Here is a 12655-nt window from a genome sequence, read left to right on the forward strand (position 1 = left end):
GGGAGAACTGAGGCTCTTTCAAAAATCCTATTCAGTGCAAACTTCAGTTCTGCACATCTGAGAGTCCCTCCACCTTCATGAGAAAGAATATGTATTTAGTAATTTTGTTGGGGAGTCAACAGAAATAACTGTTAATGATTAAACACCAACCTGTGAGAAATGTCCTTTCCAGATGTGTTTTTAATACAACATATAATTAAATTTTAACAAGTTTTATTCAGGTCTATAAGGACTTTGCATAAAAGCTTTAAGTGGGAATGCAGAGGACAGAACTCCTGATCCAGAAAAGAGAAAAAGGCCCATGAATATAGTTTCATTTGTTACAATGAGACTGAGTTTGCAATTTCTTGGATTAGACGAGGACAGACTTTGAGAGACTGCAAAGACCCGAGAATACTGAGGTACTTCAAGCACTCAGTTTTTCATCACTGGCAATATTAAAAACCCTGGGTAAGACTATTCTTTGTTTTATACTCATATAAATAAGGACTAATTCCACTTAGGGAATGCAATAGCTTTATTTAAAGGGAATTATTTCTGACCATCGAAAGTGGTGAGAGAATACGCCTCACACTGAAAATGAAAGCCAGCCTGACCACAGAACAGTAACATACACTGCAATCCGTACCTGTGAACCTCCTCTGAAAAAAATCTGATGGTTTTTCCTGAAGCTGTTCTGGGATAATTGTATCTTTGTCCATTATAAATTCACATATATTTTTACAAGCAAAGCAAGGGTCCCATTGGCACCATTAGAATTAATCCTTTAAGAGATTTCCAAAGATATGTCTTGCTTAACTTCAACGGGGAGTTAACTAAACACTCTACAGAAATTTTATTTTTCCTCATAAGAAACAATAGATCCCTGTAAATGTAAAGTAAGTCATACACAATCAAATATGCTGGCATAAAAGCAGTCATGCTCTCACTCCTATAAAAATTAAATAAGTGGTGCCAATAAAGACATGCCAACATGTAAGAATAAACCTTTTGTTTTAAAGCATATATTACCAAAAAACATTTTATAAGCTTTTAAAATTCATTAAGACTCAGGCCTTGGCTGTTTGGAAGTCTTTTTCAGTGACTGGATCACAAGGAGACTGGGGTGAAGTCTGCGTTTTTGTGTACAGAGGCCACAAAATAATGAAAAAGGTCAGTTTACTTGAAACTGGGTCCTAGTCTTAGCAAGTTGTGGTAGAAAGAGAGTAGAAGTAAATTTGTCAGGGTCTGTCCTTTCCTTGCAGCCCTATCTGCTGTAGCCAGCACCAGGGAAGACTTGTTTTCCCACCCACATCCTGTGCTGCTTTTTGCTACCAGGCTTGGGGACTTGCACGTACCTCCTGAAATACCGCACCCTGACTTCTTACAGACTTAGAGAACGTAATGGCTAATGTGGTTGCACACATCTGCCAAACATATGAGTACTTTTTCACCCCAAAAGCGTTAAAACAGTTCATTGCACTAGAAAGCTGTCATACGAAATTCATATGACAGCTGTTACAGTGGAAGTGTCACAGGAATTAACATATAGGAACATCTCAGTAGCCCATCTGAAGTGATATTCTCTCAATGCAGTCACCCACAAACTTTTCAAAAAGGAGGCAGGCAGTAATGAGGATATGGGCTAAAACCGAGCAAAACCCTTTGGCTCCATATAGAAACTTTCCCAGAGAGCACTGGAGTCCAGATTTTCAGTTCAAACTTCTTTGTGACCTAACGCTGAGAACAGCGCGGTCAGGCTCAGAGTACATCTCCTCCTTGCTTACATGCTGGCGTGTTAACATTTTCTGTACTTTACAGTAAGGATATTTTACAAGGTAACTAAGGGCTTGTGGATCCGTCCTTTAGGGCATAACGAGCTTGTGTGTGATACTTGTTTGAAGTCACTGAAATGTTCAAACTGCAATGCCACTTACAGCTGGGCGTGTTCCGGGAGGTGACTGCCTACCTTACAGAAGCCCTGCTCTTTTTGTGGAGACTTTTTCAACCTGGCAAAGCTGCCTGGGGCAATGTACATGTGAGACAAGAGACCAGCATCCTCATTTGCAAATGAAGTCATAGGACAGAAAGGTGCTTCTGTGCCTTAAATTTAACTGAACAAAATGCAAGTTTAAGCTGTCTCTCTTATAGTTAGGCTGTTGTATGACACACTCTTCCAAGGTGTCTCTTTATACCAAGGCTAAACATGCAGTATCAGGATTTAATTCTGGAATGGACTTACACTTCCCATGTGATAAAAATTGCTTGTGTCAGTCAAAGTACCATAAAAAGGGTATATACCATGTAATACCTAAAGGGAATTACAAAATCACCTGAAGGATGACTATGAATAGAGAAAGGTGGATATAGTACCTTTGGTAGAGTGTTTATTAACTTACAAGTTAAAGCAACAGTTGTTTCAGAAAATCAAACAAATCCCGTGGCTGAGTCCTCCAAATTTTGACCATCTGCATCACTCTGGAACACTCACATAAAAATGACATATTTGAAGAGTTGTGTCTTTTTTGTGATGGGTTTTTTTTTGTTTTTGCTTTTTTTTTTTTTTTTTAACAGAAACATTTAATTCTCATTCACAGTTTGCTGTGAACAAAACTTCAACACTTCTAAGAAATTATAAAAGAAAGTGGTAAGCACATAAGGTTCTTGCTACATCTGTTGGGAAGCAGGAAAAAAATCACAGATCCCTAGAAATCCAGGGAGGGGAATAGGAAAACTGGAGGGAAGGATGGTATCCCAGGGACAGGTATGTGGCTGTGAGGCACAAGTGCTTATTCCAATATAGCTCGGAGTGCCTTGTAATGACATAAACAAAGCATGAGCTCTACCTTCCAAGTAAAAAATGTCAGAAAGCCGCACTGAATGTTTTTCTTCTGAAAGACTTTTTCCAGGTTCTCTAGGCAAAGAGAGTGATCTAAACTAATATATCTCATGACCACTAACAGTAACATATTGCTTAGCTTGCAGTGCATTAGCAGTATCTGGTATCTAACTGATATGAAGCAACTCTTTATTTCTCAGATGATAGAACCCCATGGCTACACTGTGAGATTCCAAATTAAAAGATTTCCAGAGCCTATCACCATCATAATACTCTCTTACCTAGATTCCAGGGCTTTCTCCACAGCTTTGGTGGCAGTGTTTCTGCCTCTGGTACCTATTGATAGTATGTTTGCTGATTGAAGCTGTGAAAATTTCTGGTTGCCTTATTTAGCAAAGTCAGATCTTAGACATTTCAGAAAAGAGTGGTATGTGGTTGCTTGCTAAGGGATATGTTGATTTATTCATCCAAGTTTTGTAGGATAGTTATGTATAACTGTCTCTTATTTTGACATGTGGAGCTGTAAAAATAGTGACTGTTGGGCTCTGGAGCATTTCTTTTCTGTCTGGGTATTTGCAGTGCTAAAACCTGATAACGTGTTGTTACATGTTGATCCACCTTGAGAGCTTTTCCGAAATAATCTAGCCCAGTTGGTTTTGACCTTTTCCAATTTGCAAGCCTCTAAATGTTTTCCAGTAAGATTATGAACCCTCTCTGCACTCTGAATTTAAGCTAAAAGAGAATAGCCTTGCTTCCCTTTGTTACCGGTCAGGGATTGCTTGGAAATGGTCCCTTCGCAGTGGTTGCAGGCCAGGCATTGAAAACCAAGTGCAATTTTATGGCCAAAGTTACAACTAGAGTAACTTGGCATAATTCCACTGATTTCAAAGGAAAAATCCTTTGATAGTATCAGTTAGAATAATGGCTAGTTTATTGTACACTGGCTGAGGAACTTCCCCTGCCTTTAGTCCTCCTCTATAGCTTTCACTGTGAATAAGATTAAGCTCCATTTCAATGTAATTATATCTTCTTTGGGAAATATTCCTTACTTACTACCCAGACAAGAACACATCGAAGAGCCCGAGAGGAATCTTAAAAAAATTTTACATGGGAAAACTCATAAGAAAATTCTTAAAATTGTATTTTATGCTTTGTCTCAGATGTATTCTAGATGTCTGATTTTCTCTCAGACGGACAGTACCTTTTATCTCAGTGGTGCAGTGTAACATGCACAACTCTAATAGAAGTTATACAGTTAATAAGATAATTTTTGCTTGGCTTCTCCAATCAAGTAGTTCTACTGTTAAAATCTTGAGCAAGGTATCAGTGTCTCTGAGTAGAATTACGCTGATTTACACCAGATGATCATATGTCCAAGTATTTTAAGATGCTTGAGATTCTTCATGAGTGCAAAGGAAATAATGTTGCTGTTTCTTCTGAAAAAGAAAAGCTTAGATAGGAAGGTAGATATTAGGAAAAGCAACAATTAGGTCCGAAATGTTAATAACTGGATATCTTTTCTGAAGATAGTTAGAAGTATTTACATTTAAAATACAAGAAAATCTCTGAAAAATTAGAGAAAAATGGAAAACTGTCTTTTATGCCGTTACTGCCTAGCTCACTTTGCAGCTCCCTCACATGACAACGAATAACTAAAGAAAACTATTATTATGCAAACCACTCCAGCACAAAAGGGTATTACATATCTGGTACAAAAGGGGATTTCTTTAAAAAGCACAGCACATTCAGTGTTTAGGGTTTGCAGTTGAAATTCATGGCCTTGCTTGCCAATATTATCATGCAGCTGGCTATTATGCTATTGCTTTACTCTGAGGGGAAAAAAATCACAATAATGATATTCAAATGGGTTCGTATTAAACTGTTGTATTCTCTTATGCTGCAATATCAGTTTTAATGACTTTTGGCATCTCTTCTCTAGCACAAAGGTCACAATAAACACTAGCCACAAAAACCTGATTGCAAACAGAAAATGTCAAAACTGCACATCTTTTGATTTAAAAAGTTATCGCTGGAAAATAGTGTTAGGCATTATTTCAGTGTTGATGACTAAGATATATGATAGGACTAATTAAAATATTGTTCTCATATTTAGCTATGAGATAGAAGTTCATGTTTCTGTAAAGAAGGCTTCTGACAGAATCTCTTCTATTGGTGCTGTAAAACAAGGCTTTATTTTTTAAATTTTAATTCTAATCCATTTTTTAAATCTTTTCAGAGATACTCTCCTATTTAAATAAAAGCAAAATCAGCCGACCAAAAACATTTCTGATGAGTAAAAGATTAAATGTGGTCTCAGAAATCTTAAGCTTTTTATGACGTGACTATTCAAGACACTGATTTGCATGAGTAAATTACATCAGTCTTTACAGGGTTAGGTGCTTCCTGCTTTTTCTAGTTGTATGACTATTGTCAGCCATCTTACTAAGACTCAACGATTTTTCTAAAATTCTTTTAAAGGAATGCTTTGTAGAAATCAAGTCACATAGTACAATTCAAACAGTTCCAGAAGAACAGCTTAAACTTTTTTTCATTTGCATATGGCACATTTCTTTCTCTGCCTCTTAGATGCATACATCTCTGGGTATCTCCAGCCGTGTTTTGAAGTCCTTATTTCATGTTTTGTTTTCTGTTTGTCCTTGAGATGCCCAGCTTTACCATCATGGAGGGCTGAAAGATATGTAATCTGTGGGGAAGTCATGTACTGAAAAACAGAGGAATGGTGCAAAATGAACATTTTTGTAGGGGAAAAAAATTATTCCTTGGCATGGGTTAGTACAGAAGCCTCTCAGACACTGAACACACTGTGGCATCCAAACACTGAAGTCACACTAGCCCTGGGTGTACAACAGATTAGTGATGGAAAAGAAAGCTTCAGAAAGCGGTATAGCAATGAACACACAATTTGAATTTCCTTACACAAAAATTGAAAGTACTAGAGATGCCACAAATTACTGTCCCAATCTCACTTGGTTATACATAACTGTTTGTGCTACTTGTTCATTTAATTATAAAGAAACAAATTGCTACCTTATTCCAAACGTTTAATTACTGTCTTGTCAGGTCTCGGGTGTGTTCAGAAAAGTAGTGGTGAAAGAAACCTAACCTCACTCGATATGCTTAAATATACACCAGGATCAGCGTTGAGAGAGATGTTAGCATTTGCGTACCGTTTTGTTCCTAACTTGTATACATAAAATACAATTATTTAAATTTACTACACATGATTAAGCCATCCTGACAGTTTTGTTTACTGGCTTTAATGGAATATAAAAACATGTATCTGTCCACAGCGGCTTGGAAGCCTGCTGGGGATATACTGGTTTGCTAAGCTTCATGTTGCTCTGCTTCCACTGTGCAACTCATAGGATTAGGAGAACAGGAATTTTGTCCAAGAGGGTAACTGTTTGGAGAGCTGTGTTTCCATTCAAAGGGAAATTCTGACACACTGAAATCTGTTTTCTTTCACCGAGGAAAAAGCTTGAAACTTCATCGTTTCCAGTAACAGAAGTGTATCCTAAAACTTTGAGTCACAGTAACTGAAAGGCTTCGTTTGACTGTTCAAATGATACAATTCTATGCAAACAGTGGAACTGCATAATTTGTGGTGTCCTGATATTTTTTGTACCTATAACAGTCTTGCTAAACTAACTTTTCCTTTGAATTCACTTACGTGTTTATCCACATGATGCTGTACTTTAAAAACCAGTAACATCAGAAAGTCAGGCCTTGACTAGTGGCACTAAGCTAAGTGGCACTGCTGAGCACTTCGTACAAGTGGCACTTGTAGCAGCTCAGAGGAAATGTCTACGGGAGCATAATCGCCTATATTCTTTTCATGGGTACGGAGTCACCTCCAAAATATTTATCCAACAAGTATTTTCAGGGTTAATATTTTGGTTGTGGTACAACACCTTCCTCTTTGTGCTCAGTGTTCTGGGTTTACTTACCTACTGTCCCACTCACACTTCCTGAAGAAGGAGCAGCCCTACTGCCTGCCCCGTGCACCACTGTGGATGGTACAAGCTCCTGGACTGGTGACATTGGCAATGCTGTGTAGAGCATCCTATTAGACTAGCGGGATAGTGCCCATATACCGTCTTGTATAAATACTATTGCTCATGCTTCCACTCAAGTATATGTTTTTTCCACTTATCAGCTTTTTTTTTTTTTTTTTTTTTTAATTCTGACTTTTCTGGAATTACCAGCTAAACAATACAGAATGAAGAAAATGCACAATACGAGACATACTAATTTCTGGCTGTGATTAATCAGTAATTATAAGCACACTTCCCCACCCCCATAGCCTCAATTGCTAGTGAGTAATTTATTTGCATGAATTCAATAAAAGCAGACAAATTTCAAAATACCTTAAACATTATTGTTTTAATTGACAGATGAGCTTGTCTGTTGTCATTGCTTCCGAAGCCTTACATTTCTTAAACTGAGAAGAGACACAGTAGGATCCTGTTATCTAGATTGATAAGGATCCAGAAGCTTAACCAAAAACCTATAGAGAGTATACAAAATATTTTGTCTTCATCTCCTAGCTTTTGCTTTCAGGCTCCCCAGTGAGCTGCTCTCATTTGCCTGGCTAGCAAAGGAGAGGATTTATTGCTGTATTTTCAGGCATTTTTCAGTTCTAATGACAGGAAGTCAGTCAGACTCTGACCATTTGCAAAACTATAACGTGATGGCTTTTTAAGGAATTAAGTCCCCAGAGGATTAATGGTATTCGGGTCCTGGATATCCCTGGTAGAAGCTAAAGAAGGGAGCTTCTCATGCTGCACTGGAAGACTTACACTTCTGCCTAATGCAGCCCCATTTTGAGGCCACATGCCCTTACTGCTCCCCTTTGAAATGGATCTGCCTGACTTGTTTTTTGCTCAAAATACTGTTCAAAAAACTTCTTCACATCTTCTAGGCCATATTATTAAAAAATGCTTGCATATCCTCTCTTAATTGTAAGTTCTGCTGAAATGTGAAGGTCAATTCTTACAAAACAGTATTTGCGATTACTGTACCAGAACCTAAAATTGACCATAAACTTAAAACCAGAGCACATAAGCGGACTACATAGTTTTCCCTTCAGTTAAACCATCAACATGGCTGCAGAACAAGGTTTTAAAATAGCACTATCTAAAAAAATTACAATGTTATGAATCGCCACTTCTTACAAGACCATTAGAGGATCTCCCTTTTCCTGTTTGTAAATCCTTAGTCTTCACATTAAAATTTTCTCAGACAGGAAAACAATAACAATTGATTTACATGGACAAAAGCAGCTTTTCTGAGTTTTCAATCCAGCTTCCTCTGAGATCTCATTGACCTCCAAAGTTCAACTTCTTCCAAGAAAATATTCTTTGGGATTAATAGCCTTCAGCATCAAATCATTGAGTGCTATAGCCATTACCAGTGCTATAACTAAGGCTGTATCAGCATCTCCACATAAACTCTTATTTTCAGAGATTTATAGCTTGGCTACAAAAATATAGTTTTATGCTGAAACTTGGTAAAAAAAAGCTGAATCTAGGAGTGATTTTTTTTTTTTTTTTGAGAAATCTGCATGACTCTGTGGGTGTTTTTAGACTAAAATTCTGAATAAGACCTTGTCTTGCTATCTGCATCCCAGTGGTGCCTTGGAGAAATCCCAGCCTGACTTTCTAAGCGTGCATATCCATTTCTGATAAATTATGGAAAGGCAGTGTAAAAGGGTGTTTTAAAAATGGTTATTCCCTATGTTAAAGATTCTCAAATTGAATCTAGTCACTGCTTCTCTAGAAGACATGTTAATCACTTGAAAATTATAATATTTTTCAGAAGATTTTGGCCAGCCAGACTAACATGTGAGACCAACAAAGTGCTCTGCAGTACCAGAGGGATCTGAATGTTTCTGTTAGCTTCATGCAGAGTAACTGAGGAGCCTGCTGGCCCTTCAGCAGCTGGAAATGCTGATGGGTTAGGGGATGAGCCCCCTTTTTAGAGGAGGCCCAAGAAAATCTAAGGTAAGGAGTCTGAGGAAACTGTGGCCTCCTGCCTCTTCAGGACCCATGACAGTCCCCTGGTGGCTGGGACAGAGTGTCAGGAGGGGTAGGGGAGGGAGAGGAGGCAGCAGGCACCTTTTTCTCCATCATCCTGAACAAAATCAGAGATGCTTAGGTCAAAGCCAGCAACAGTACTCACATGCTCTGTTTTGCACAAGCCCCTGCAGAAGAGGTTTGGAGGCACCACCAGGAGGGAAAGATGACAGAGAGATGCCATGGACCTTCCAGTTTCCCTTGTAGGTGATTCCTGTAAAGGGATGATTTAGTCCTGAGTCATTGCCGTTGGAGATGGGAATACAAACATGACACAACATGCAAAAATGTTCAAGGCTACAGGCTACAAATACAATTGCTTCACAGAAAAATGTACTCAGGCGAGATGATGACCCAGCGCAATGCAGCGGTTCCCATAACTACTCATTCATTCCACAATAGAAATCTGAACAATCCAGAGACAACACCTTGTGCCCAACTCCCCCAGAACTGGTCACCAAAACTATGTCCCACCAGTCTTTCCTCACAAGTATAGAACAAATTGATGCCTATGTCCAGGAGCAGGACCACTATTTCTCTTAGCCAATACAAAAATACCTTATCAATCACCTGCCACATGAAGGGAAAGACCAGGACACCCTCTGGACTATCCCCTTGTTTGGGGCTTGCCTGTGACTACCACAGCTGCTCCTGCAATCCAGATCACCCGTCAGTTCATCCTGTTCCGTTTTCAAGCAGGAATATGTGGGTCCCCAACAGGCAAGGCTACATCCTCTGAAAACGCCACCCTGGTAACCACACAGAATCGACAGTGCTGCATCCGAGTAGGAAATACCAACCTTCACATCCACCTGAACCTCATCCACAAATCTTTTTTTGGGAGCAGCTCATTATAACTAGGCAAACTCAGTCCAAACCCTGAAACTTCTTTTGAAGGCATAATGGCAGGGGAACCTCGCAAACAGGATTAGAAGGAAGATAACGAGGTAGTTTTGCAGATGTCTAAAGAAGCTCTTTCCAAATGTAAGGAACGGCATGGGATAAAGCTTGAAATGGAGCAGCTGAAAATCTGAGTAGATGGAGGAGGCTGGCGTCATGTGCTAATCAGTGAAAGAAGTGATTTCTTGATCCTGAATGAGAGATGATAGGTAGGATGAGGTGAAGCTATGAACGGCTTTGAAAGTGAAGACAAGCTGCTTATATCAGATAGGGAAGGAGTGTTATATTAGAGTCAAAGTGATGGGCTAGGAAAATGATCTCTGCATGCTGTGCTGTACAGAATCATGCTGGCAAAACTGTATTTTTCAAAAGCAGAGGAATGGATATTGCAGTAATCAACAGAGCTTGGTGATAATTTACATATGTATTAATTCTTGCATAATGTGTCAGTGAGTAAATTCCATAACTCACTTCCATAAAGACAATGATTTTTAATGATTTTTTTTGAAACTTTCACTGAAGCATGTTGCATAGGAAAATGAGGTTTTGTTGGATATTTCTAATAAGATTGTTTATACCAGCATTTTCACCACAGCGTTCTTGTAAATTTTGTAGTTTTATAAAAGAAAAAAAATAGATACTTAACTGAAAATCCTTTTTACAAGCTTTTTTGTTTGTTTGTTTTTGGCTACAGCTTTTCATTTAAATACAGTACCTGAGGGCATCCAATGGTCATATCCATGGCAGTTACATAATGTCTTAGCTGGTGGTCTTGGTTTATTCCTCTCTGGGCTCTGGTAGTGGGAGAGAGGTTGTCCATTACAACTTGGAGATGGCTCTGAAAAGTCAGTATGCTGGATAACACAGACATCAAGTCACTAAACATACCACCTCCTAGACATGCAGATTCAACAAGGGTTCTCCACTTTGTTTGGAACAGTATCCGATTACAGTGGTTCTGGCTGTAATACATAAGAAATTCATTTTATTCCCTATTGTATCATATGCTTCATTTCCCTCATGCCGAGACTGACTGCTGCATACACATTCTGCCAGGGCAAGGCTTTTCCTATTAATAGACAACTTGGCTTCACACGCTGAGATGAACAAACAAGGTTTCGAGTGCTTGCCTAATTTAAGTGGACCATATGTCATAAGGTATAGTATCCTGTTAGTAGACAATAAAATAAAGCAAGACTGAGAGGAAAAACAGCTTCCTACCATTAGCTGACCTCTCAGACTCAAATTTTCAAAGATGTTTGTTTAGGTGTGCTCAGAGTTGTTTGCTTATTCTGTGCTTTACATGAAGTTATATGTATTTCTCATGCATTCTTAATGGGGCTGATGTCTTTGGAATAGAACTTCTGAGTGTTACCACAACACAAGGGATAAGGTACTGATCCTGATTCCCTGCCCACCTCCCTCCTGCCCACCTTTGCCCCGGAACTGCCATCAAAGTGTGACCAGCATTTTCACATTTTTTCACATCTTCCTGCTTTGACTTTCCAACTTGTAAAACCTGGAATACAGTTGTTTACTATTTATTTAGTGTACCCTGATTGTAGGATATTGCAAACTGTCCTTTACTAACGTAAAATAGACTAGTGGATAAAGGTTATTTTTGAAAGCAAATTATATTAATTACTATTATTGTTTAACCAGCCCACCTCTGCTGCACAGTTGAAAGAAATGTGCTCTTTCAGATTCTTTGAGTGGTTATATAAACATTGTTCCTCACAAATATTGGTCTCATTAGAGCTAGCAATCGTATTTTCCTGGCAAGTTGTCCCGTGCTGGGTGCAAACAGAGTCAGAAAACTAGAAAATGTGAAATATCAGCATTTCCATGTACTTCCTCCCACCCATCCCACGCATTTCTACTGTATTTTTTCCTTCTTTGCTTTGTCTTTCTCTAAACATCTCTTGAAAAGTAACATTGCCAGATTATTTAATTTAGGTTAGGGAATGGATAAGGCCATGGTCAGCTGACAGGCATATGTGCTTGCATTTTCTTAGGTTTTTAGGATTTGCTGTTCTGCACTTCCAGTATAATTCCAACTTCCAGTCAGAAGTTTATGTTGGTATGAAAAACAGAAAAGGAAGAAATTGTATAGCTAACACAACCTACAACTTCATTGTTTTCTTCTTACACTACTTGTGTCCAAAAGCAGCAGAATAAAAGACTTTGTGTCTCAAATGAAAGAGAAAAATCTTTGCACAGAAACACTTGTTGGGAATGAAGAGGAATTTTGTGTGCATATTTTAACCAGTGCTCATTTGGCTGCCTTATGGGTCTGTAATACTGAATATTGCCTGCAGTTCAGATACTTAAAAAGCAGAAATTAATAAAACATAACAAATAAAAGCCACACATGGAGAAAAAGATACCTTTACAATCAATTATTCACATTTGCGAATACTATAGATGCTCCTCACCTTTCTTTCCTACTTAATACAGTTAGTGACAGACTCAAAGGTGATGTCTGAAGTTAAGAGAACAGCAGCTGTGGCAAGAGGGAGTGAGGCTGATTTTAATCAACAGCAAAAGTTATGCAACACAAAGCTCTACGGTGTGGCACACTGTCCTAGAGAAAACAATCCATGGCCCCAGTCCTATAAACCCTTTGGCGCTTTACGCTTGTGGGAGATGTCCATATGGGCCAAACTCATATCTGTGGGGTATCTAAGAGGAAGAAGAAAATTCAAAGCATCACCTTTGATTGCAAATTAGACAATTAGACAGGTCTGTCAATCCTGCCATGCTCCATGGTAATGCCTCACCCTACTGCAATTATCTGTGGATTTCTGGCCATTTGGCTGTTTGGCAACCCAACAGCAAGGCA

General features: G+C 38.7%; 1 long non-coding RNA gene across 1 annotated transcript in view; it reads right to left on the reverse strand.

Annotated features, from left to right (window-relative positions):
- Positions 1-12655, reverse strand: part of LOC114013453 (uncharacterized) — a 229115-nt gene that overhangs the window by 30286 nt on the left and 186174 nt on the right. The window contains exons 2-3 of the long non-coding RNA XR_008748934.1: positions 10529-10607; positions 9020-9127 (exon numbers count right to left, since the gene is read on the reverse strand). This is a non-coding gene — a long non-coding RNA (uncharacterized LOC114013453). The remainder of the gene's footprint in view (positions 1-9019; positions 9128-10528; positions 10608-12655) is intronic.

Source organism: Falco peregrinus, chromosome 10, assembly GCF_023634155.1.
Source record: "Falco peregrinus isolate bFalPer1 chromosome 10, bFalPer1.pri, whole genome shotgun sequence".
Classification (NCBI taxonomy): Eukaryota; Metazoa; Chordata; class Aves; order Falconiformes; family Falconidae; genus Falco; species Falco peregrinus.